At 41.5% G+C, this 27,568-nt stretch overlaps 1 protein-coding gene and 1 long non-coding RNA gene across 2 annotated transcripts in view; one reads left to right on the top strand and one right to left on the bottom strand.

The window, feature by feature from the left end:
• Positions 1-27,568, bottom strand: part of samd12 (sterile alpha motif domain containing 12) — a 100,990-nt gene that overhangs the window by 13,539 nt on the left and 59,883 nt on the right. The window lies entirely within an intron of this gene.
• On the top strand, positions 1,777-4,283 carry LOC108257337 (uncharacterized). Its single transcript, XR_001810442.3, has 3 exons — positions 1,777-2,994; positions 3,090-3,153; positions 3,379-4,283. It is a non-coding gene; the product is annotated as an uncharacterized LOC108257337 (long non-coding RNA).

Here is a 27,568-nt window from a genome sequence, read left to right on the forward strand (position 1 = left end):
GATTATAACAGCAAAGTCGGACTAAATCTGGAATTTGGAATCAGGCGTCCACAAACTTTTGGCCATATAGTGTATATAAAAAGAAGTGAAGAATTAATACCATAAGGTCAACAGTGCTGATCCCAAAGTGGGATCACAAACTTTTTGGGCAGCCATCAGCACAGATTAGATTCTGTGTACATTATGAATCACATTAGCGACTGTCAGCAATGTAGGTCGCATCACAAGAGTGTTTGCCAAGCAACTAAATGATAAATATTAATACCAAGAGTGCACAGGGACTCTGGGGACTGAATGTCGCCATGACGACTTGCTTCCTTCCTTCTCTGAAATGTCGGCTGCTCATCACCTCCTTTCAGCGGAGAAAAGTAGCACCATCAGCCAAGCGGCGTCAACCTGAGCTGCCTCACTACAGTAGAGTAAAAATTGGTACAGTAATTAAAGCAAAAAATGATTTGTGCATTCACTCATCCGTGACTGTAACTCATGACTTGCTTAATCAGACATCCACATGCCTCTGAATCATGGAGAGATATATCTTTACTGTTAGCTCAGCTCCACCTTATTCCTCCCAGACCCTAGACTATACTGTGAGAACTGTTGGCTCAGCAAACACCCCTCTGTGTGCTGGAGAAATGGCATATCTGACTAGGGGCCAATGCGGAAAAAGTTCAAAACGAATCACCGAATGTCTGCTAAACAAAGACACGACGTGGGAAAAATAGCAGGATTTAAAACATGAGACAAAGAGAGAAAGAAAGAGAGAGAAAGAGAGGGAGAGTGTGAGAGAGCGCGAGCACAAAGGAAGTGTCCTTGTTATCTTTTACAATTAAAAACTGCTAGGAGCTTTGGGAGAGCTCAATGAAGCGGTGATCGTATATGAAAACATTTTCCCTTTAGACGTGCTACAATAACCGCTCCGTTCTTGGGAAGCGGGACTCGCTGATGTTTCTCACTTCAGCTGGAACAGAAGATGGGGGGGGGGGGGGGGGGGGGGGGGGCTAAGCACACAAAAGGGAAATGAGTCAGTTGTGTTTAATCGCTCTTCAAAAAGAAATCCAACATGCAGCAACAAACAAGCCCAACAAATAAGCCAATTCATTCACGGGATTTTAATCCCCTTTTCCTAACACAGCTAACCACACAAGACAACAGACGTGGGCAAGCCAGGAGATGTAGACCAGCAAAGCTGGTAAATCAGCCATGCTCATCTAGTCCTGACACACCCTCTCTCTCTCTCTCTCTCTCTCTCTCTCTCTCTAATCAGCCCTGACACAAAGCATACTGCACTGCACAGCACAGCAGACCAAGCCCATTAGGTCCAACACACAAACACACACACACACACACAAGAAAAACAATTCGACACTGTAGAAAGTAAATCAATGGAAATATTCATTTTGAAGTTTGTTTGCTGCCACGTGGCTGTCCGTGTGTGAACGGTGTCAGCATGTGCGTGCGCTGCATTTCGTTTCACGGTTTAAATCATTTGTCATCATCCACTTTTCACCATAGGCCTTCGGTAGTCTTCTCCCCATGACTGCATCCAGTAAAGCTGAGGACAGGTTGTCACACTATGGAATGAGGAAAAAAAACAAGCTGCGAGATTTCATTCTTCATTAGGGAAGGAGAAAATTAGTTTGTCACCCCGTCTTACGCACACAGCGGCAAACACACCTCGGCTTGTTTTTATGCCGGAGCGCCAACCCATCGGATGTCTACAATGCATGTCTTTGGACTGGCGGAGGAACGCGGCGTGCCCAGGAGGAGACCCCCGAAGCACAGGGAGACCACGCAGGCTTCGTACACACAGGGCGGAGGCGGGATTCGAGCCCCCGACGCTGAAAGTGCGAGGAAAACGTGCTAACCACTTAGCCCCACCCCCCTGCTGATTAATTATGTGTCTATCTATCCATCTATTAATCGTTCTAGCAGGAGAAATGACCAGGGCCTGTTTTGCAGATAGTGGCCTGCCTGAGAGAATCCTGTGAAGGCTGCAAGGTTAAACATTCCTCCGTCTTCTGAACAGCTCGTTACTGAATGTCTCCATACGTTTCATTGACAGAGGTCTCACCTAATGGACTTACAGCCCAGTGAGTTATTTCATTATCAGGACAGCAGGACAGCTGCTGACAAAGCAGACACACTCAGCTGGATGATACCCAGAACCTCATTGTTCAGATGGGTTTGTTCATGAAAGATGGGCTTGTCTGGGCTTGCCTCTCCTGACAGATCTTGTTGTCCAGGCTTCCGCAATTGCAGCCACTACTGGAGATCTTAATCAAGGTTTCGGGTGGATGGAAGAGACTGCCGTGACAAGTGTTTAAGAAACATTTTTCCTTTCCCAGCCTAATGTGGTGTGTTACAGCGAACGGTCTTCTGGCCAACCTGCAATTAGAGTGCTACTTCAGGTCATCGCAGTAATTGAGAGAAACTTCACATGAGAGCGTTGCAATCTCACCATGGACAAAATGTCTCTTGACATTTAAAGCCAACGGTTGAGGGTGAGCGGTGTCATTTGCCTCAGCTACCAATGAAACTTTTATGTACACACACACACATACACACCAAACGGTTTACGGAGGGTTCTCGGGAATGTGTGGGTTTCACACAAAAACTTTGGTGACAAATGCGATCGGAACAGAGACATTCTTGGGGATTCAGCACACATTTCCCCCTCGATTTCTCTCTAAACAGATTTGTTTTTGCAACTCCCTTGGGAGCGCAATTCCTTTGGGGGATTTATAATGTTCTTGTGTTTTCTTTGCTCAGTCAGAGTTGATCCAAACCATCATAAAGTTTATGAGATTGCCACTTACCACAGTAGGAAGATGGGAAAGTAACGTCTTCAGAAAACAAAAAGGAAAAAAAAAAAAGAAAGAAAAAAAAAAAGAAGACAAATTCAACTCTGCCTCAAGCGTGATGAACGATGGAGTTGGAATATGAGCCTGGAATAAAACACAGCTTATATACTTTGCCGAGCTGCTCAGAACAGTGCGTACACATGCATTCTTTCTTTCCAACATGCACAGTCTTTAATATAGCCATAATACACATTCATGTTCTTCTGCAAATGTGCTTTTCTACAGGGTGTTATCCTGCCTAGCTCATTATATCCGGGTGGTCTAAGGATATAATGATTCAGGATGCTGGGTAAGTCTCACAGGCACACACTAAGACCGACACCAGTGACACCAGTGCAGTGTTCATTTTACAGTTAATTTTGGTCTTTGGATTAAAACCAAAACAATTAAAGAATAGTTTCCGGCATGTTTTAGTTTTATGCTAGGACGTAGTGATTGACAGTCTATTGTGAGCTGTCTGTGCGGGGTTTCTGCGAATGTTCTCCCCATGTCTGTGTGGGTGGGTTTGTTCCAGGTTCTCCTGTTTCCTGGTGGTGCCGTTCAGGGTGTATTCCCAGCTCACCAGCAGTGTTCCCAGAACAGGCTCTGGATCCACCAACACCCTGACTGGCATATGGTGGTCACTGAAGATGAATGCATGATGACTCATCAGTCTAGTCTAGATTTAGTTGATGAAAAAACCACATCAATTTCCATCAAGAAAAAGGAAACATTTTAGTCAGTGAGAACGAACCGATTTGGTGTTTTATCATCCTTGCATTTCCCCAATTTCTTTTTGCTATTATGGGCTTCCTAAAGTCTTTGTCCTTCTGCTGAAATCATACGGTTACAACCGTGTGTCCAAAACGCAGCAGCTCTGTTATAGGGAACTGGAGGCATTCAATAACTCTAGTGAGCACGTTTATTATGTTGCATACAGCTTATAAAAGTCAATTAATTCAGTGACTTTGGTGGGGTGTCATCTGATATGCTATTTCTTGCTAGCAAAATGGTGCCTCTGGTTGTTAATATTACAATTTAGGAGTTTGACACCATCTCCAACGAAATTAACAATGCACCACTGACATGAATGGGTCAGAAAATAACCGTGTTATGGCACACCCCACACCAGTGCTTTTTCTGTCACGTTCTATGCTTCTAATATGCAATGTGATGTACACTGTTGAGGAAAAGATGCCCAGAAGGAAGGGGAGGTGAAAGGTACAGGCTGGGATAAGTCAGACCTAATAGACTGATGACATTTCCAATGATTGTGTGCAGATAAGAGGTCATCCTCATCATCCGTCACTGTCTTCTATGTCTTCATTAAACAGATTTTTCCTACATTAGTGCCAGCTCAGCAAGTCCTCTCATGAGCAATGCTTATTTTCTTTGAGTCCTACAGAGACCATGTGGCTTCACACATCCCAGGGTGTTGAATTTTTCTTTGCTTTAAAGGTCATTTACTGATGCCTGCATTTATATTCTAATGCAGCCCATGAAAATAAACAGCCAGCTCCACCAGAACCCATTTAGATTGGCACAATGAGATTGCTCTTGGAATTCAGCATAACTAACTGCTTTGCCAATAGCAACCCTGCTTCCTGGTCAACAACTTTGAACTATGATCAGCTGTTATGTTCCGTTTATGACAGTCATAACGAGGGAGGTGTAAAAGGAAACTGTTCCTTAAGTGGTTAAGTGTGAATGCAAGTCAAATTCCTGGGAAAATGAATATGGTAATCGGCCAGGATGTGACCTAGTGCATTTCCTGGGATATTATAAGGCGCTGGGGTCACCAATTGATGGAGCATGTTTGGAATGTGGACCAAAATAGAAAAAAAAAACATAGATCTGTGACTCCAGGTTTCTGAACATGATCCAGTGCAGGCTTCTTTTGCAGATCATATTTTCTGGTTTATGCAGTCACATGTTAATTATTTAGCTGAAGGCATCTAGACTAGCTACAGGACTAAAAGGTCAAAAAGAGCAGAATTTTCACAGCTTTTCATGTTTAAAGATGATTAGATAAAGAAGTATGGGTTTATTCTCAAACTGGGTCAAGTCTGTGCCACTAGTCAAAAGTAGTAATGTGAAATGCAATTGCGAAACAAAACACAACCACTTCCATCCATCCATCTTCTATAGCGCTTATCCTTTTCAGGGTCACGGGGAAACCTGGAGCCTATCCCAGGGAGCATCGGGCACAAGGCGGGGTACACCCTGGACAGGGTGCCAATCCATCGCAGGGCACAATCACATGCACATTCATACACTACGGACACGCCAATCAGCCTACCATGGACTAGGTCTTTGGACTGGGGGAGAAAACCGGAGTACCCGGAGGAAACCCCCGCAGCACGGGGAGAACATGCAAACTCCGCACACACAGGGCCACGGTGGGAATCGAACCCCCGACCCTTGAGGTGTGAGGCGCAACCACTTCGAATTGTCTTATTTATTGCCTAAAACTGTTGGCTAAGCTTTAAAATGTAACTATTAGTTATTGTACCATGATAGTTGCTTATACGGACCAGGGTCATAACCTGGCCTGGGCATTTGGTGCTGTACCCTCAAAGATTTTTTTCTTTAGCCCTGAATAATTCTCCACTTGGAGCGGTTTATCACTACCTAACTGAATTCCAGTCAACGAAGACAGCCGTCTTGTCATTTTGTATTTTCAGTGAGTGTTGCACTTTATCTTCAGTGAACAGCGGCCAGGCCAATCAGACAGTGCTTAGAGGAAAATACGTGGAAATACTCATGTCGTGGAAAGACGTGACCATGATATGAGTTACAGAGCATAAGGACAGCTAATGTACTTTGCATGGCACTGTGGCTAGAGACACCACACTAGCCTAGTCTCGTGTTAGACAGACAAAAAGTTGTATATTTTTTCAGTCTGGTAGTCCTGCAAACAGTGCTAAATCTTTTTGTCTCATCATGGCTGGATTATTCATATGCACGTTATATGGTAAACCAAATCCAAACCCTACCTTCCTTCTTCAATTTTCACATTTTTTTAAACAATTAGCCCTCACATGCAAGAAAAAACAGAATCATGCGTCAAATAAATTCAGTTATTAATGAGGGAAATCACCATCATGCTAGAACAACATTCGTAGAGTGTAGAGAGTGTCTGAAAGGTAGATTCCTCCAAATCTCCTGTATATGTGATTTGTTATAAGTCACACCCTGACTTTCATGGTTAAACGTTAACATCCTGGTAGAAGGCTGGAAGTTTGAATGGTGTAAAGTCTGAACATTACTAGTCAAGGTACACTGATCATTTTGAGTGTATATTCACTGTAAGTGAAATGTCTGAGAGAGGACTGTGAGTGAGGTTGCCATTTGTATGCAGTTAATCCCCTCTGATGTAGAAGGCTAATAGGGGTTAACAGGAACGCAGGCTTCCAGTGCAGAGGGGACTCTCTAACCCCAGCTGTAAACAGTCATAATGAAAGCCATGTTAGAATTGTTCTGGTCACACTCACATACACCCACTTTTTAATTGCTTTTGCATGTGACAAGGGCAGACAAAAGAGATCAAAGCATCTGTCTCCTTTCTCTCTCCCCCCTCCCCCGCCCCCCTTTCCAATACCTCCCTGTGCCCCCATGCCCCGCCTTCCAGGCAAAGGTAATTATTCTCTGAAACCTACGTCACAGCAAAGCACAGAGCAAGGTTAAACACTAACCAAGCAAGCCTTTTCCATATGCAAGACCCTCTACAGAATACACTCTTGGGCATGAATGTACACACCGTAAACATACACCCTCCTGCATGATCCCCATGTAGTATCTAGCCCACAGACTAGAGCAAACATAAACGTGTAATCTTCTCGCTCTGAGCACATGAACACACCATCAGCATCTGCCATGTGTTTTAGTTTCAGGAAATGTTTTTTTTTTTTTTTTTAACATCCTGTCCTTAAAGATGGTAGAGTCATAACAGTAACCAACAGTAACCACAGCTTATCATCAAATCATTGCTTTTCATTTATTTATAACCCAATGCAGCATGGCCTTTTACTACCTTCCAAGTAAAAAAAAAAAAAAAGTATTTTTTAAGAACATCAAATATAATCAAGCATTAAAACACAAAGTCTCCAGTGATCTCTATGGAAATTCTCAATCTACACCGTTCAGCCATAACAATAAAACTACCTGCCTAATATTGTGGAGGTTCCCCTTGTGCTTCCAAAACAGCTTGACCTGTCAATGCATGGACTCCGCAAGACCTGGCACCAAGATGTCCAGCACATCCCACAGATGCTCGATCAGACTGAGATCTGGGGAATTTGGAGGCCAACTCAACACCTTGAACTCTTTGTCATGTTCCTCAAACCATTCCTGAACAATTTTTGCAGTGTGGCAGGACGCATTATCCTGCTGAAAGAGGCCATTGCCATTAGGGAATACTGTTGCCATGAAGGGGAGTACTTGGTCTGTAACCATGTTTAGGAAGGCGGTACGGGCCGAAGTAACATCTACATGAATGCCAGGATCCAAGGATTCCCAGCAGAACATTAAGTACTAACCATGGAATACCAGGAACACCCCACAAGATCTGCCGTTTTGGAGATGTTCCGACCCAGTCGTCTAGCCATCGCAATTTGGCCCTTGTCAAAGTCGCACAGATCTTTACACTTGCCCATTTTTCCTGCTTCCAACACGTCAACTTTGAGAACTGACTGTTCACGTGCTTCCTAATATATCCCACCCCTTTACACTATAATGAGATAATCAGTGTTATGGCTGATTGGCGTTTATGTTCCAGCGTGTGAAAGTGGAAACACGGTAATGCTCAAATGTAGATGAATTGTGACGATTTTTATTTTCATGCAGGATTTCTCACCAGTGAGTATTTTATGGTTCTGGCTATGGAAAGGATGAGGCAAGGAAATATTGACAGCAACTTTTCACCCTGTATGTTATCGTACCAGTTGAGCTGACAGGGACATTCGAGGTCTTTTCTATGGCTCTGTAGCTTCTCCCACTTGAGTGTTGTTTAATAATATTGTACCTGAAAACTTTAGGAATCTCCTTCAACCCTCAACACACTGGAACTATATCAGATCAAAGAACAAGAACAAGAGTGTCCAAATATTTATAAAATGTGGGGAAATATATATATATATATATATATATATATATATATATATATATATATATATATATATATATATATATATATATATATATATGTCACCCAATATATTTCTTATTCATATTTTGCAAAAAGACAGCTTCTTCTCACCCGTCACTTTAAGACGAGCCATCAAGAAAATGGCAACCTAAACCCCGCTACACCTTTCAAGGCTCCAATGCCATAAAACTGCTCTGTGTGTTCAATAAAACCACTTTGACATTTATGGTATGTGAGTACACTTTCAAAATCCCAGTGTATTTTAAATATATATTCTGTTCATGGACTGTGAGCAGTTAGGGCACCTTAACACTTCCCATAACCCATCTGTGTCCCCTCAACACTCCAGAGAGTCTCCTGCAGGAGCTGTAACGATCTTCAACCACATCTCAAAGTCACTGAGAACGAAGGATTTTGACAAAAGTTTGCATGTAGGATTATCCATGGTAAGAATACTACTCTAAATGTAGCCAACTGATATTTCAGAACTACTGTATAATTAAGCCCTGATTCACTCATATAACAAGAGTGTTAATTTGCGTAGGCTATCTGAGAAATTGCGTGCAAGATTAACGAGGACTTTCCAGGTGATTACGAAAAAATAACTGTGGAAATGACATCACGTGCAAAGGAGTGGGAGGAAATTATAATAAAATGAGGCGTTTGTGTGAGCTAATTGTTCTCGATGTGTGAGTTTGGAACGGTTTCAAACGGATCTCTGGAAGAGGAAAACTGAAACTCGTCAGATGTGTATGTGTAATTGTGTGTGATGTATGATGCAGAATGAAGGTGGTGAGACAAGTCGAAAAAAAATGTTCAAAACATGGCATTAATGTGAAAGCAAATATGCGAGCCCATTAGTGGATCAGTTCCTTTTTTACATTTAATCACCAGTTTAACTAATTACATTTAAAAAAAAAAAAAATTCAGCACTTTGATATCAGATATATTAATTATTTTAAAAAGCAAATACTGGAAAATTGTCCATTATTAAAATGGATATAACAGATCAAATTATCATCAAACTATATACACCGTCTACTTTAATAGGAACACCTGTACACCTGCACGTTTATGCAGTTATCCCATCAGCCAATCATGTGGCAGCAGTCCAATGCATATAATCATGCAGATACAGGTTAAGAGCTCCGGTTAATGTTTATGTCAAACATCATAATGAAGAAAAAATGTGATCTCTGTGACTTCAGTCTCAGATCTCTGTGACACAGTCACAGACTCAATACACTCAATACAAAAAAACAAACAAACCCAACACCATCCTGTGTATGGCAGGTTGAAACACCTTGTTGAGCAGAAAAACATCTCAGAACACGCAACACATCAAAACCTTGAGCTGGATGAGCTACAACAGCAGAAGACCACATCAGAACAAGATAATGTTTTTTGTTTATCGCACCATCCTGTGTAAACTCTAGAGACTGCTGTGTGTGAAAATCCCAGCAGATTCTGAAATACTCAAACCAGCTCATCTGGTACCAGTATTCAAGTCACAGAGATGGCTCTGTGAGATTTTTCTTCATTCTGATGTCTGATGTGAAAATTACCTGAAGATCTAGACGTGTATCCGCATGATTTTTTATTTTATATATTTATTATTTGCTCTGATGCCACATGATTGGCTGATTAGATAACTGCACGAATGTGCATGTGTACAGGTGTACCTAATAAAGTGGACAGTGAGTGTATATCCAGATACACTTAACCCTGAGAGGCACTACTGAACATTTTATTATATAATTTCACATTAGCATCATTTACTAGTATCATGTCTCGTTTATTTCATTTGTAACATCGTATTTGTATAAACGGCTTTCAACTGTGCAACAGCAACCCCAAGAAAAAACATCTGATATTTCATCATTTCCAGGTACTGAGCTCAAATGAGATAGTGTTAATAGTTTTGAGAGCAACGACCTTATGTTTGCGAGCATTGATCAGCTGGGCAAAACTGAAAGATAAGCAGAAGCCGAGCCTGGGTCAGTAGAACAGCTGTATGCTAGTGTATCATTGCTACACAAGAGATCTTTGACCTCCATTCTGCTTGTGTGTGAGCCATAGATATGTACAGAACACAATGTCTTTTAAAGGAACTGCCAACATCTCTGCGTGTTTAATTAATAATTAACATTACGGTGGTGCTTGAAAGTTTGTGAACCCCTTTCTGCATAATTATGACCTAAAACATCATCGGATTTTCACACTAAGTCCTAAAAGTAGAGAAAGACAACCCAATTAAACAAATGAGACAAAAATATTACACTTGGTCATTTATTTATTGAGGAAAATGATCCAATAGTACATATCTGTGAGTGGCGAAAGTATGTGAACCTTTGCTTTCAGTATCTGGTCTGAGTCCTTTGTGCACCACCAAGTTATACAGTATTATAATTCTCCCTACGATGGAGCGTTTCACCGCCAGGAAGGGTTTCATGTAGAACCCGCTAAGATCCCTTAATTATCCCAACCATTAAAATCATCAAATTACCCTTAAATAACCATTTCGCGATTTGTATTAAACTTTAATAAGCCAATGTGCAAATAAAGATCGGCTCCAAAAGTCATTTTGAAATGTCATACAAACAGCTGCCAGGTTTTAAAATAACTATGCTACTCTAGATCTCTAAATACGCACTGCCTAACTCCTTCGTTCACTTTCAGGGCAGTGCTTCTTTGCTAGCTACATTTAGCATCAGTGTAAAAGAAGCAGGAAGCTCCTGCAACCTTTGCAGGACCTATTTTAACAATATACAGTATGTGCTCCAGTAAAACAATGTTGGACATACAGTATATTATTCTTAGCACGGCACTTTCTAGCAGAAGTACACAAACGTCACCATGCAATATGTCACATCCTATATAGCGGCATGCCACTGCTATTTTCAAGCACCTGTTCCAGATCCAACTTCGTCTATTCAACCCAGTTACAAGCAAAGCTGAAAGCAGGAGCATGTGGATACTGGCAAAGAGGTTTAATGGCTTCACATAGTTCAGCTGCCTAGTGCTTCGGGTTTACTTTGCTTCTCTATGTGTGGGGAACAGAGTGAACAGGTTGGAAGAGCCAGCCTTGGGCTTTTGCCCTGCCTGAGTCAATCAGAGATACACTGCCAGTGCTTCACTCCACACTCACTCATCACTCCGTGTGACCATTCTGTGCTTCAGCACAATTATATTTAATGGAACCTGGGAACTAGTGTCCTCCAATTGTTACAAGATATATAGAGTGGATTTGATGTATATTTCTAATCTCGCATATACGTTATTATTTCTAACCAGGTGCAGGTAGCCTTACAGTTAGCTCAAACATTATTGGCACCCTTTGTAAATATGGGTAAAAAAGATTATTGGGGGGAAAAATATCTTTGTGGTTAATTCATTTAATTTCATACTGAAAACATGAAAGAAATCGAACCTTTAATTGAAGTACATTTATATATATATATATATATATATATATATATATATATATATATATATATATATATATATATATATACATACACAGTATCTCACAAAAGTGAGTACACCCCTCACATTTTTGTAAATATTAGATTATATCTTTTCATGTGACGACACTGAAGAAATGACACTTTGCTACAATGTAAAGTAGTGAGAGTACAGCTTGTGTAACAGTGTAAATTTACTGTCCCCTCAAAATAACTCAACACACAGCCGTTAATGTCTAAACCGCTGGCAACAAAAGTGAGTACACCCCTAAGTGAAAATGTCCAAATTGGGCCCAATTAGCCATTTTCCCTCCCGGGTGTCATGTGACTTGTTAGTGTTACAAGGTCTCGGGTGTGAATGGGGAGCAGGTGTGTTAAATTTGGTGTCATCGCTCTCACACTCAGAGTCAGGAATCTGAGAACACTCCTCAGTACAGAATCTCTCCAGATCCTCCTGGGTCCTAGGTCCTCTCTTATAGACTTCAGCTTGCATAACAGGTATTCAGTAGGGTGTAGTTCACGAACTGGAATGGCCACATCACAAATTGATTCTGTAGGTATTGAAACATTGGATGTAGTATATGTTCTGGGTAACTGTCCTGCTGGAAGATCCAACCAGATGCCAGATTTTCATTTAAAATCTCCTGGTACATCATGGAGGCATATTCCATGACAGCATGTAACAAGGTTCACAGGGCGTTTAGAGAGTAAAAACAGCCTCTCAACATCACAGATCTTCCACCATACTTAGCAGTGGGCATTAGATTGTTTTTCGTATAAAATTCCTTCTTTTGGTTGCCAAAAAGTTCCATTTTTGGCTCATCAGACTATAGATCCTGGTTCTAGTCCCAGCAGCGTCTAGTGAACTTACGTTTGGGGTTAGATGAAAAGAAAGGCTTTCTTCTGGCACATCTCCAAATAGTTTCTTGCCGTGAAGCTGTCAAATTGTAGTTTCGGAGAGTTGGAGACTCAAAAATGCTCACATCTTCTGCAAACCTGTTATTCCTGGAGAAGTTTTTACCTCTCTAACCACGCTCCTCACTGTGTGTGGGCAAAACAACACCTGCATCCTCTTTCAGGCAGGTTCCTAACAGCTGTGTTAAACTTCTTAGGTATTGCCCATATATATATACAGTATATATCGGCATTTTCAAGAATGTAGCTATTTTCATAGTCATCTAAATCATAAGTCATGCTGTATATAGCCTGATTTAAAAGATCAACAAAACACACTTGACTTATTTCATTAGTTTTTTTTTCTTCTTCTTCTTATCTTCCTCATATTGATGAACTATGGAATTTTTCACTCTCTGTCAGGTCATATGTATCCCCCACTGAAACATGATACATAACCATTATCAACAGTGCCAATAATTCTGCCCACATTTAATACATAACTTTTAGCTCACCTAGATGACCTAGTTGGCTAGTCAAATATCCTTCTAGGCTAATAAACGACGTCTGTATTCGAGATAACTACCATAAACTCAACAAAAAATATGGGTTTTAGAAATTATACACTGATATCAGACTAAAGCTGAATGCCTTGAAACTGATTATTGTTACAGTGTACACATGAATATACTGGAGGTTAAAAATCCTCTCAGAAGTAACGTTTGCTATTTAGCTAGAGAGCGTTAACAGTGAAGACTGCAATAACACGGCATAGTGTGAATTAAGGTATATTGGGACAAGGTCAATTTGGACAGTTAATCTTAGCAGCAGTTTACTTATATGTCCAAGCCAAAACCTTTGTTACTAAGCTCTGGCAGTGGAAGTGGAAATAAATAATGTTTTAGACATGCAATTATGGATGAAAGTAAAAGCCTAGATCAATGAAAACACGTGACGCCAAATGACCAAACGCCATTAAAATGGCTTTCAGTCAGTCTCGACACAAAGGGAAGCCATATTTCGTTAAAATAAGATTCTTCATATGTAGACAGTCGACACCTTGAAGATGTCAGAAATGTATTATGTGTTGGGATGTTTGTTTTATCAATGGCAAGAAAGCTTAGACGGATCGGGAATTCACAGTGTGTTCTAACAGATCAGAATTCGCCCTATATGCTAATCCTAGCTATGCGCACTCCCCCTGAACTTGCTGTAATCTACTCACAGACAGCTTTTCAACAGAAAAAAAATCTATAATTTACAGTGAATAATGATGAATTGAAACTCTGCGTGATTTTATAAAAGAACATTATTCTAGAATAAAGAAAATCAATCTTGCTTCAGCAGCTTGATATTCATGGACAGACAGCATCGTTACTCAACACAAAGCCTATTGCTGAGGTGCTAACTTCACAAGCCACATACGCACCTTTGTTTGACAGGAGACTATTTGTTTTGTAAAATACAGTGAACATGCTCAGTGGAGCTATTAGTTTTTCACCCTTCATGAATATCCATCCATTTTCCATACTGCTTATCCTACACAGGGTCGAGGGGAGCCTGGAGCCTAACCCAGGGAACTTGGGGGCCACCGTGGACGAGGTGCCAACTCATCTCGCATGTCTTTGGACTGGCGAGGAACGCAGAGTACACAAAGGAAAAGCCCCAAAGCATTGGGAGAACGTGCAAGCTCCGTGCACACAGGGCGGAGGCGGGATTCGAACCCCCAGGTCTGGAGGTGTGAAGCAAACATGCTAACCACTAAGCCACGTTGCCCGTCGTTTCATTAATATCTATAACGATCTCTAGACCATATCCGGAATCATGTCAGATCACGCCGACACTTTGTACATCACCCTTTTCATCTCCATTCATATTTCCACCAAAATCTTTGTCACATTCTAGTGCCTCCATGGTCTCTCCATGGTCTGCAGTACTGTTAGTCTAATACTGTTCAGTTTTCACTGCTTTTCAGTAAGACTCTTAATGCAATTTCTGGATGCTGTTTTCAGGGAAATCCAGCCAAAGACAGGCCCATCAGCCGGGCTGGCAGGGGATCTTGGTTCAATATCTTTGTCAGATATATTGTAATTGCGTGGGGCAGAACCCACTGGATGGAATATTACATTGTATTTCCCTGGAGCCTCCCTTTGCCTCCATCGGTTTCTCGCTATCAGTCTTTCTCGCAATGTGTTCCTGTCACTCTCTGTTTCATTCTCATCACACTTTTCTGGGAGAAGAAATGGAATTGAGGAAGAAGCCAAGAAGAGAAGGTCTAGTATGAGGAACATGTCTCAGCAACCCTTCAAAAGAGAAACACACACACACACTATATATATATATATATATATATATATATATATATATATATATATATATATATATATATATATATATATATATACACTTTCCCATGAAAGTAAGGAAATGTCTGTTTGCATTTGACATAGAACTTTGAAAACAAAACAATAATTGAATTCATATTCAAATTTCTTTGTTGTACACACACATACATTGGCATAAACACTCTGATTCCAGTGTATTCAGTATTCAGTATTCACCAAACATGGTTGTGTGTTATATTCTGATACTACACTCTGTTGCAGGACTGTACATAGAACCTTTAACGGTGCGCCCAGAGCAACAACCGGAGAACTCTAAGAAATCTTAAGAGTTCTAAATTTCACATTGCTACAAACCAATTTTTTTTTCTCTCTCTCTCTCTCTCTCACACACACACACAAACACACACACAACAATTTCAAGGAATTAGCAAACCTTTCGAAAAACCTTCCTGCATTTCTACCAGTTTGGGAACCATTGCATAATCAGATGTGGGAGTAAAGATAACAACCGTGGAGGAACTTGTACATCTGGTTTTGGGAACATTTTATCATTCAAAATCAAATCCGTTATCGTGTATACCCAGCACAAAGGCGTCATCCTAGACAAAAAGAACATGTGCAAGATAGGAGATACGTGTTATTGGTTTTAGAGAGACTGTGTGCATAGCAGCTGAAACAAAGTTTTGGTAGCATTAGGATTAGCAGTACACCTCCCATTCAGTGTGCTCTAATTTGCAATAAAAATGAGTTTCTATCTCAGGCTATGATGATATATTAAACTGTAGGCACGATGCAAAATATCGTCTCAAGAATCGCAACACAAAATACAGCCGAGGCGAATTTGCTGCTCGTATCGCACCACATATTTCCGTTTAATATTCATTATGAGCTCTACCTCTACCTTTCAGTTAAGCTAATCAGAAGGATGCGTTATGGCACGTGTCAAACATGAGGTCCGAAGCCTCGTTTAATTCAGCCCACGTGAACTTGGAAAAAATAATACCAAAATGGCGTGCAGTACACTTCCGCTCAACAAATTCACAGCAGATCTGTAGCGTAGCCATCTGAAGGGTAGATACTGCAAACCTCGGTATATATGTGCAGTCCGGGTTCTACCGTGGCTGGCTTGATAAACACCATGAAAAATCATTTCCGTGTGCTGCACTTGATGTATGTCACACCCGGGGCTCAAAATGATTCCGTAACACGTTGTGTGTTGCTCTGGAAGTGACGTAACCAGAAATGAATTTCGAAGGGATCAGGAACTATACTAACTAAAATCACAACTGTTTTTCTCATCTGTATATTTAAACAGGTAAGTGTGACACGCTCGTGTGGTTCAGGTGGACGTCAGACAGCAGTTCAGAGATGGAGATTATTAAGGGGCCATGATAGAGAAGGGTCAGTGGGGGAATTTCACCAGGGCACCGGGGTTATACCCCTACTCTTTTACGATAAGTGTTCTGGGATTTTTAATGACCACAGAGAGTCAGGACCTCGGTTTAACGTCTCATCTGAATGACGGTGCTGTTTTTACAGTATAGTCCCCATCACTATCCTGGGGCATTAGGACCCACACAGACCACATGATGAGCGCCCCCTGCTGGCCTGACTAATACCACTTCCTGCAGCAACCTTAGTTTTCCTCAGTAGGTCTTCCATCCAGGTACTGGCCCGGCTCAACCCTGCTTCGCTTCAGGCAAGAGCTGCAGAGAGATATGGCGCTGGCATAAAATCTTACTCGATACATCGTCTAAATATGGTCCACTGGTTTCGGACGAGGCGCATTTGGATTTTACAACAACGCTGACTTTGTCATTAAAGAGCCAGGTTTTCTGAAGAGGAAAAGGCCGGTTCAGATTTAGGGACCATTGATGTCACCATGACGGTAAAAGGCTTATCTACCTCCTCCTCTGTTAGACACACTCTAACTACTTCTACTCTTGGTCTCCAATCAGCTGAAACATGTTATCTATTAATCCCACTGAGGCAGAGCCGTTCTCCTGTATGCAGTGTTATTAAACGCAGGCCTGTTTTGGTCAGTCGGATTAAGTGGAACCAATTTGTGAAGTATGTGAAGAACAAAACTTGTGCAGGAATGCAGGCAGCAAACTATTACAGGCTGCAGCAGTGTGATGCGTGACGTGTGTCGCAAGTTACAAACCTGGACACTTCTTTCAAGTGTATTGGGAATCTATAGAGTCAAAAGGACAGGGCAGGATGACTGACCTACAGGTCAATAAAGCTCTCCAGCACATCTCTCACTTCGCTTGTCTCCGATCAGGTTGTACCACGTCTGCATCTCCTGCTACTGGAAGCATGCTCCGTACTGACAGCATACCTTTGGCTAATGAATACAGTACTAAAAATGAGATGATACTCACAAGTGTTGCAAGCTCAGGACGTCTTGAGATATCAGGCTGAAGATGACGAATGGCCTCGTAACGCATTACTGCAGAAATAAGCTGCCCTGAGGCCACACTGCCAGGGGAAACATCTATTGTAGAACACTGCGAATACCTGGTGCTTAAAAGCTGAAAAATAGAGCAGGCCACATAAGCACGCATTCGCTGATGGAACGCCTAATTAAGACAAAGTGGGCCGCAAATCTGCCTGACATTTCGCCAGCACCAGAGGAGCCTTACTGTTCGCACGGTAACACATAGATATCGGGCCAACGACATCCCCCAACAGAGACTTATCCCCTGACACGCAGTCAGTTTTCGGTGATCTTTGGCTATGTAAATAATTAGGCCTATCTGAAGGGGATATGCTTATAAATCCACGTAATAATCCTTTTGGCTCAATGCATATTTACTCAAATGTGAATAAAACACATGGAACAATAATCCTACTTGCACAGTCATTATTTTACCTGGAATGTTTCGTATGCAAACGCTCTTTAGTAAATGTTAAGAGTTAAGTGTATATAAGTGCAACATGGGACAATTCTTTTTAGAAGCAGAGATGCTGCGAAAGATAGAGAACGAGAACAAGAGAAAGATTCTTTATCGCAGAAGGAATGCTGGAATCAGCTCGAGAATCAGTCCGGCAGGGTCAGAGTCAGACGCTCGAGGAGGTTTTAGTCTGCCCTTATCACCACGGCTGTGCACACAGGGAGAAAGAGCGAAGGATGGAGGACAGATTGGGTGTATCAGCACGGAGGTGATCGGGCCCATCTGTGTGATGTGGCTCCAGACTGAGCAGACAGCGGCAAGCGGTGATGAGATTTCACCCATGCTGCCTGGACCGACACTTAAATCTCCTACACAAAGTGGACCACTGGTATGGTGGGAACTGCTATGCTGCCATCTGATAGCATTATCTAACTGTTAAAAAGGTGAAGGGATACTCCACAGGACTCGAGAACAGCTCCACGCAGATACATGCTTGATATAAAGGGCGAGGTCAGAGAATGAAGTCCTGCACATATGAAAATCTTGCCTAGCAATGAAAGTTGCCAAATCATTGTTTGTTCCCCTGTAGGGCGCCAGATTTCCAAGATATGATGAGTCAGACTGGGTGTGAGAGTAAAAGACTGCATGGGAGAGTGAATAGTTACAGTTGTGAAAAAGGAAGGGGGATCGTTACATTCACTTCGCATTCCGATTTCTGTCTTATGAATCATCGCCCTGATCAGAACCAATGACTATAAATGGCACCGTTAAAAACGATATAACAGAGGGTAGACTCAAAATGACGGTACCGTACACATCTACACACGGGCATCGTAATTATGCGAATGCATGTAATAAATACATTCGGTCAGAGTTCTTTCTGTAATTGATTCGCTAGAGCTGCTTTGTTGCAAATAGCTAGAGGACACGCTGACCTGCATTAAGAGAGGGGGTTTGTGGGAAGGACGAGCAGGCGTGGTGCAGGTGGTTAGATTTGATTTGTCGGGATGCCGAAATGCCGGCCATGACTCTCCTTAATCACGCAGCTTAATTACAAATAGCCTGTGTGCCAGGCAGACAGCACACCTCCTCCTTCCTACATCCAGATTAGAGAAAACACACACACACACACACACACACACACACAAGTTCCACTTTCCCTTCAGCAGTATCCATAATTAAGCATAAAATTATGATAGTAATGAAAGCCTCACATGTACATGTGGTCAGATAGACCATGCTAAATCAAGGCACCATAGAAATTCTGTGATTTGTGGACGTCTGTTGCAAGTGTTTCAGCCCTCCGGAAAAGCCTGTGGCCTCCCAGCATGCCGGTGCACCAGCCACCTGTGGAGGAGCACTTGCTCGAGGGACCGCACCGACAATACTCGATTTCAGGTCAGCACGTCGTTTCCAATGCAGTCTAAACAGCTTTTGTTCTAAACCTAAAGTATAAACTGACACCGGCCTGTTCAAAATAAGTGCAGGAATGATTTCACTGCATCGGACTACTTCCTGAATGGTCTCTCCGCGCCGCGCGTATGTAAATGTAAAGTTATTCCTGAGGTTTTTCATCAGCGGTCATGTGGCGTGACATCTGGAGGGTTTCATTTGACAGAATGTGCACTGAAAGTGAGAAAGAACATCACAGATTAGCTGTTACCAAAGAAAAAAAGAAGCTTGTTATATACACATAGCTCATCCCACAACCCACATGTAAACTCCAAGATGTGCCAATAAACAAAAATCAAGTGTATTTTGTGTATAGGTGTGTAAACGCTTATGCCTTTAAGGACCTTCATGCACAGTATCTCATTTACTATGAAAATCATAATGATATGCATCCCCAGAACGCCAGAATCCCGAACACACACATTCATCTTCAGTTAGAAATAAAAATTCCGGTTTTAAAAATGAAATCGCTAATTTTACTTTTCTTATTATATAACTTTCAGGACCTTTACCCACGTTTGGGATTGAAGATGTCGATTTGCATCCCTAATGAGGTGACAGTAGCAAAATTAACTGATTTATGCTCATCAAAGAAGTTAACATGTCATGTCCTTGCCTGTAAAATTCGTATAAATATTTTAAACATGTTTGTTTTAATCTGTACTCATACAAATGCTAATGATTTTATGCTAATAAAAGTACTCTCATGTTCTCCCCGTGCTGCGGGGGTTTACTCCGGTTTCCTCCCCCAGTCCAAAGACATGCATGGTAGGCTGATTGGCGTGTCTAAAGTGTCCGTAGTGTATGAATGTGTGTGTGAGTGTGTATGTGAGTGTGCCCTGCGACGGATTGGCACCCTGTCCAGGGTGTACCCCACCTTGTGCCCCATGCTCCCTGGGATAGGCTCCAGGTTTCCCCGTGACCCTGAAAAGGAGTAAGCGGTAGAAAATGGATGGAACTCTCTCTGAACTTTTCCAAATACTTTGTTCATGTTTTATCACTACGGAAAATCCGCTAACACGGTCAATATCACAAATTTGCTTACGTTTAAATATTGACCTAGAAATAGTGCAGCATCTTCAATATGAAATATTTACCTCCTTTATTTGAAATATTTCCAAAATTCCAAAATCTTCTGGAAACCCAGATTTTCAATGTGGTCTCAGACTTTTGGACGACCACTGTCTACAGTGTGTTCGTGTTAAACAGAACTAGAAATAGAAAATGTTATTTCTTTTTATTATACAATGATAAATAATTTAAGGATTCCATTTGAAGAACTCTTACAGGAACAATCCAAAAGTTAACTTATTGGACGAAGGTCCCTGCATTCATACAAACTACATAGCTGAAGTGGAAGACAAAAACAAAATCTTTACGTGCAATCCGAGTGAATCGATCGCTGTCGCTGTTTACATTATGCATTCTAAACGACATCCCATAATAAAAATCTGTTCTTGTGCGTGTGTAATCCGAACCGAATTTATGCACATGCGTCGCTTGTCTCTCAAATAATGTCTGCCTCAGAAAAAAAAATGTGCTCCAGATATAACAGAGGTCAAGAAGAAGTATTCAGTATTCAAGAAGTATGATTGGGAATGTTATTCGGATGCACCACATATCCTCACAATATCATTTACTACACTCGCACTAAATGGTAGCAAACATTCCGAGTGTGAAAGTCAACTGAGTTTGAGGTTTACAAGCGAAATATTTTTCTACATAACTAGCAGATTATGAAACGACCTCGCGTGTTCGATTTTGTAGAAATTTCTGTCAGCTTGGCTTCAAGATGTTTACCGAGAAGGCTCCATAAAGGCTTTTTGTTTCGTTTGAGTCACATTTACACTAGAACGAGCCGGAAACCCATTGGTAGTGCTTTTAAAAGTGTGATTCATTCCTGACAGCCCGACATGCATGTAAGCCAGTGAAAGCACAACAGGGCATGACTGCTCTCTACTTCTGTCTACTAGACAATCTGTCATGCTTCTCTTTCAGGAACATGGATGCTTAACAACTCCTGAGATTATCTAGCCTCAGAAAGAAAAAAAAACAGCACAGGACAGTGCATTTCACGACAAAAATGGAAGCCCCGGCGGCGTTCTCACAAATGAGGTAACATATCACACGCCGTATAATAAAATGAGCTGCTACACAAACAACGGACAGGACAAGGGGGTCATCTGCTGACCGTGCCCGGGGGTTAGGTAACGAGCCATCAATCAATGGTTTACTGGGACGTCATTGGCCGTGACACGGCACCATCTGGGTTCCGCCGTCTGGACCTGTGTTAGAGCAGGTGATGGCTGTCTGCTCCTTCTGCTCCTCTTCTCTCACTCTGCTAAAGAACCAGCTCAGATATGCATACAGTCTGGAGTGCAAAACCAGAGTGCGTACTGGGAAATATCATTCGATGCATGCACATTTGAGGTGGAACTGAGAATTTTAATATTAGATGATTCAGTCTAAAAAGGTGCAATTAAACAATCATGTGTTAATCACTACTTAGAAAAATATGTCTCATTTACCCAATATGTATGTAGGGTTAGGGTTAGTATGAACACCTTTACCTCTGGTCATTTGTACAATTATCCAATCAGCCAATCATGTGGCAGCAGTGCAATGCATAAAATCATACAGGTACAGGTCAAACGCTTCAGTTAATGTTCACATCAAACATCAGAATGGGGAAATCTCCGTGAGTTTTAATATGGCATGTTGCTAGACAGGTTGGTTTGAGTATTTCAGAAATCTCCTGGGATTTTTATACAGACACTACTGTTTGTGAATAGTGTTAGAGAATAGTCCATCCATCCATCCTCTATACCGCTTATCCTTTCCTTCAGGGTCCTGGGGAACCTGGAGCCTATCCCAGGGTTCAGTCCATTGCAGGGCACAATCACATACACACTCACACACCCATTCATACACTACGGACACTTTAGACACGCCAATCAGCCTACCGTGCATGTGTTTGGACTGGGGGAGGAAACCGGAGTACCCGGAGGAAACCCCCGCAGCACGGGGAGAACATGCAAACTCCACACACACAGGGCCACGGTGGGAATCGAACCCCCGACCCTGGAGGTGCGAGGCGAACGTGCTAACCACTAAATAGTGTGAAAAACAAAACAAAATAAATAAATAAACACCATCCAGTCAGTCGCAGTTCCAAGGGTGGAAACGCCTTGCTGATGAGAGAGGTCAGAGGAGAATAGCCAGACCGGTTTGAGCTGACAGGAAGGCTACGATAACTCAAATAACCACTCCTGACAGCGTTGGTGAGCAGAAAAGCATGTCAGAATGCAGAACCCTGATGACCTTGATGCAGGGGACCGCTTGTGTGTGTTAATACAGCTTGCGCCATTAAAAGGCATCAGGACATGCACTCCACCCTCTTACTCACGGAGATGCACTTTGAATTAAAGAGTTTTAGTGACACATATGCATCACACCTGTCAAACATCCTTTCATCTATAAATATTGGCTTACTACAAAACTCTAAACCAATTACACGAATAAACAGTCCTGCTTGAGCGACTGCACGATCCCACCCACAATGCTTCAAAACTCAATGACATCTTGAAAGAGTTTAAGCATATACAGTACATCCACTGCTTCAGTGAAGAAAGAGGTGAAAGAAGAAGAATTAAGAATCCGGATATGTGACATATCACAGATTTGGCAAGCAAGCCAATTGTGGCTAAAAGGTTTATTACAGGAGCGTAAATATAAACTGTCAAAGGCTGTGCAATTCTATCACAGTGTACAACAATGCAAATCTTCGAGTGGTTTTTCCCTGCATATCCAAAAATACAAACTGGCTCGAGTACAAACCGGCTCAAATCAGGAGCGGAAAGAACCTGGGGAATGTAATTGTGGTTTATTTTCTACCAGATGGAAGGGTAGAAGCAGCTACATCATTATTTTGGGATGCAGAAACACCTCTGTGAAGTTCAACCTGGAAGATTGACATTGTTATGCTTGAGTTGGTTAACCAATCAAAATGTCCGACAAGCAATGCTGCTAGCCTTGCCTCAAGCGCGAATACCACTGTTAGCACAACTGGAATTTTTGGTACTGGACCAGTGATTAATGGAAAAAGCACAATTTCGGACTTCTAGTGCCAAAATCCATCTTTTTGCTGGATGTAAGCTTTTCTTACCCAGCATTTTTGCACAGATAATTGTGTTGTGTTGTCTGCAATGTGTGTGTTGTAAGCTGTATTGAGTGTATCGTGTTGTGACCAAACACCAAGAAAAATTCCTCATACATGTAAATGTATATCAGTCCATACAGGATTTCACAGGGTACATATATATATATATACACACACACACTGAAATATTGAGCCGCTACACACTGGACAATGACTGAGTACAATGTATGCAAACACACACACATTAATGCAGTATTTCACATGGATCTGTGGTCGTCCTGTACATTATAACCCTAACCCTAAGGTCTGTTATTTTCTGGGTCTGCACAAACAGTAATATGGCTGCTTCATGATCCAGACTAATCACAGTGCTAATTACAGTCACTTTTCCATGCAGAAAATGAGTAGGGAGATCAAATGATCACAGGTGTTTGGGTCTGTCCTCTCTGCTTCCATAAACCCAAAATTGCAGACAATAATCATTTCCCATCAAGCTCACCCACAAAGCAAAGGAAAGGAACATTTGGACAGGCAATTAAACATGAAATGTGCAGTAGCACCAATTATGTCTAATGATGGATTGTCAGATTGTTGATTGGTGTTTGAAAACGCTATAGGATTTAGAGAAGTGAATAAGAGAGCGGGACAGAGAGTGAGCGTGAAGGCAGAGAAGATGTGTGTGTGTGAGAGAGAGAAAGAGAGACAGAGAGAGAGAGACAGAGAGAGAACGAGCGAGCGAGAGCACACGTGTACACTTGTGTGTGCACTTTCTCAACAAGAGCGATACTCAGTGGTGCAATGAAAAGCCACAATTAGGCTCCTGGCAAAGAGAGAAAATTGTGCTCAGTTGGTTAAGAATGTGTAAATTCAAGCGAGAATGCTGCATAATACGTTTGTTGAAAAAGCTTTGCTGCACGTTAGCTGATTTAAGGGGTCGTATGCTCAAATCACCACTGCGTTTAAAGATGAAGGAGCACCAGGTGTTACACTTGGCTCATGCGCAGCATGTGATTTTTTTTTTCTCTCCCTCTGGTCCAGACAAGGTCAGAGTTTTCACTGGCTAGTTCTGCTCAAAGCTGTCTTCATGATCTCAGCAGCTGGATCTAGAACGCTTTCTCTGTCCAGCTTATTGATGTATAATAATAGGTAATATTTGTATTCCATTCCATTATATAATATTTCAATTGGATCAAAGTGGCATTTGCAGCAACACAGTTCGGAGAAGCACATTGGTAGAGTTAGATGTCTGTATGTATAGATATTAATGTACGGTACTAACCAGACAATTACATACATACTTTTTTTTTTTTTTTTTTTTTTTACAAATAGAAATGTTGTTTTTCTTTTCTGATGCATAGACCGCATCCTTTTTATGAACTACAAGAGGCATTTATGCTCACTGACTAACACCGCGTTGCTGAAATGTACATGTGTGGGGCATCCGTAAGTCCATCAAGAAATGTGGAAAAAGCGAGCAGTTTCAAGGGAGTTGTAATACTCCCACCTATATTCCAGAAAAACCATCCTCATGGGTTACAACTGGCCTGAAGATCTTACGATCGGCTTGTAGTTCTTACTCATGTTCTGCTGATTCTGCTTCTCCAGGTCCACTGTTTTGCTCTAGTCGCGACAACAATGTGAATGACTTCTCAAATGTCCGACTGACAGACTGTGCTCTAAAAAGTGTCCAGCTGAAGACTGGAAAAAGACCTGGGGACCAGCTGTCTGTCTAGTTTAGGTGAGTCCGTGCCCATGATAGCCTCAGATTCCTGTTCTTGTCTGACAGGAGAGGAACCCGATGTGGTCTTCTGCTGTTGTAGCCCTTCAACCTCAATATCTGATGTCTTGTGCATGCTGAGATGCTTTTCTGCACAGCACGGTTGTAAAGAGTGATTATATGAGTTACTATATCCCTCCTGGCAGCTCGAAGCAGTCTGGTCATTCTCCTCAGATCTCTCTTATCAACAAAGCGTTTCCACCCACATGACCGTCTCTCTCTCAGTGTTTTTTATTTTTCGCACCATCCTGTGTAAACTCTAGAGACTGTTGTGTGTGAAAATCTCAGGAGATCCGCAGTTTCTGAAATCCTCAAACCAACCCATCAGTCACCAACAGCCATGCCAAAGTTAAAGTCACCGAGATCACACTTTTTCATCATTCTGATAATTGATGTGAACATCAACTGAAGCTCTTGACCTGAATCTACAATGATTTCTTGCATTGTGCTGCTGCCACATGATTGGCCGAATAGATAACTGCATAAATGAGCAGGTCTTCCTAATAAAGTGGATGGTGAGTCCACTATATAAACAATGGAAATAAACAGAAAGTTTGGAAAATGTGAAAATTCTATACACTATTCAAGTTTTTGCACAATTTCTAGGTTAGTATTGACATTTTTCACACATTTGTGATATCGACCACGTTAACTCCTTTGTACAAAAGATCGGTTTTTCCGCGAGTCTCATCCCTTCCGTTGAAGCACGTGCTCAGACGATATGCCGATGGGTTTGCTCTAACAGGGATCATCAGGTTTTACACAAACTTGTGGAGTCCGTGCCAGATCGAGTACACACTATTATTAAAGCATAAAAGGGGACGCGCAAAATACTAAGAAAGATTCGACTTTTCACTCAAGCTGTTGCTGATATTATTATTTGTAATGAAAATTTGTATAATTTGTAAATTGAAAAAACAAGCATTTTCATTAGTGGGACTTTTGGACCCCACTGTGTGTCTGTGTGTGAAAGTGCATGGCTGAGTGTGAGCATGAGCAGAGAGTCTGTGTTAGTGCCAGTGATATGTATGGTGCTGAGGTGGGGGCCAGACAGAGTGGAACCAGGCCCATGTCTTTTTAATGGACTATACTGCTTATTCAAGCCTGATAAACAAGGCTCCATGCCCTGAAATTCAAGCCTGAATGCAGTTACTTCTGAAATCTAGCCAGTCTTTTTCCACTGTAAACAAGCATTTCCCATTCCCCAACAGTGCGTATTGCCCAATATTGGTGGAATATTGGTAAAGTAGTATATTAGTACTATAGCTCCATATCATATGATTGTCTTCCATCTCTATTAGAAATATTTAACCTATATCTAATATAAACTGTATGTCGTGTGAACAAAGAAATGTATTAAAAATCTGATACTCATAGATACGGTACTCAAATCTATTCAGATTATTGCTTTATATTATTCAGCTTGGCAGTTTCTGATTACTGACATTGAAAAACAGCTGAAATCCTTCTATTCATTAGGTATGTGTCTAATTCATGAAGTAGCTCTCAAGCTGGGTGTCAAATGTAAAATATGAATATTTAAAGAGGTTGTAAGGGATATACAGTCCATAAATCAACTGACTGACTGAGTGACTGAGCATGTGTACTGAATAGTGGACTGCTGATGGTTTTAAATAGAAATAGCCTTTATATTAGAGGCAGTGTTGCCTCTGGGCTACTGATCAGAAGGTTGTGAGTTCATACTCTGGCACTGCCAAGCTGCCACTGTTGTGCCCTTGAGCAAAGACCCTTATCCCTCTCTGCTCCAGGGGCGCTATATCATGGCTGACCCGCATGCTCTGACCCCATCTTTCTAACAATGGAAGAAGTGCTAATTGGATACTCTTCAGTTTGGGATATATGGAATACGCAGTATTACCTGAGGTGGCCATATAGTTAGTTAGTTATAGTACACACTGAAAAATATAAATGAAATATAACAAGCAAAAACAAATAAATGGACTACAGGATGTTAGGGAAACTGACTGCAAGATGTTACACATCTGTCTAGGTGAAAACCTGGTGGTCTTAGTGTGCAAAATCTAGCAGAAGACGACGGAACGAGCTCACGACGGATCAGGCCAGTGGTTAGATAGCAATTGAAAATAGCAACTGGAAGCATGGACGGCATTTCTACACGCTCTGGGTTCAGGATGAATCTGAAAGATTTTCATCAGTTTAAATTCAAGCTTTGGGGGCTTTAAAAACTATTTTGATTTGGAAAAAGATATCTTTGTTCTATCCTGTCAAAGGCTTTCTCTAAATCAATCAATAGTATCAACATGGCAAGGTTGTCAGTAGATGAATTACACATATGTTGAAGTCAGTGCACCTCGTCAAACCAAAGTCTACTACTTAAAATCCTTGTCTGGTCAAGGTGACAGGACAAGATGAATAAGCTCTATGGGGATAACATTTTCTTCCCTGTCAGTGTAGTGAGAACCTTCAGAATTCAAAAGAAATCAGAATTCAAAAGAACTATAAAAGCGACAATTTCATGCAGCGTTGCCAGGTAAGTGCTTGATCGTAACCAGGTCCAGTGAACCTTGTGATCCTTCACTGAATGCATCCTTGAATATATTTCTGAATAG

Source organism: Ictalurus punctatus, chromosome 24 (assembly GCF_001660625.3).
Source record: "Ictalurus punctatus breed USDA103 chromosome 24, Coco_2.0, whole genome shotgun sequence".
Lineage (NCBI taxonomy): Eukaryota > Metazoa > Chordata > Actinopteri > Siluriformes > Ictaluridae > Ictalurus > Ictalurus punctatus.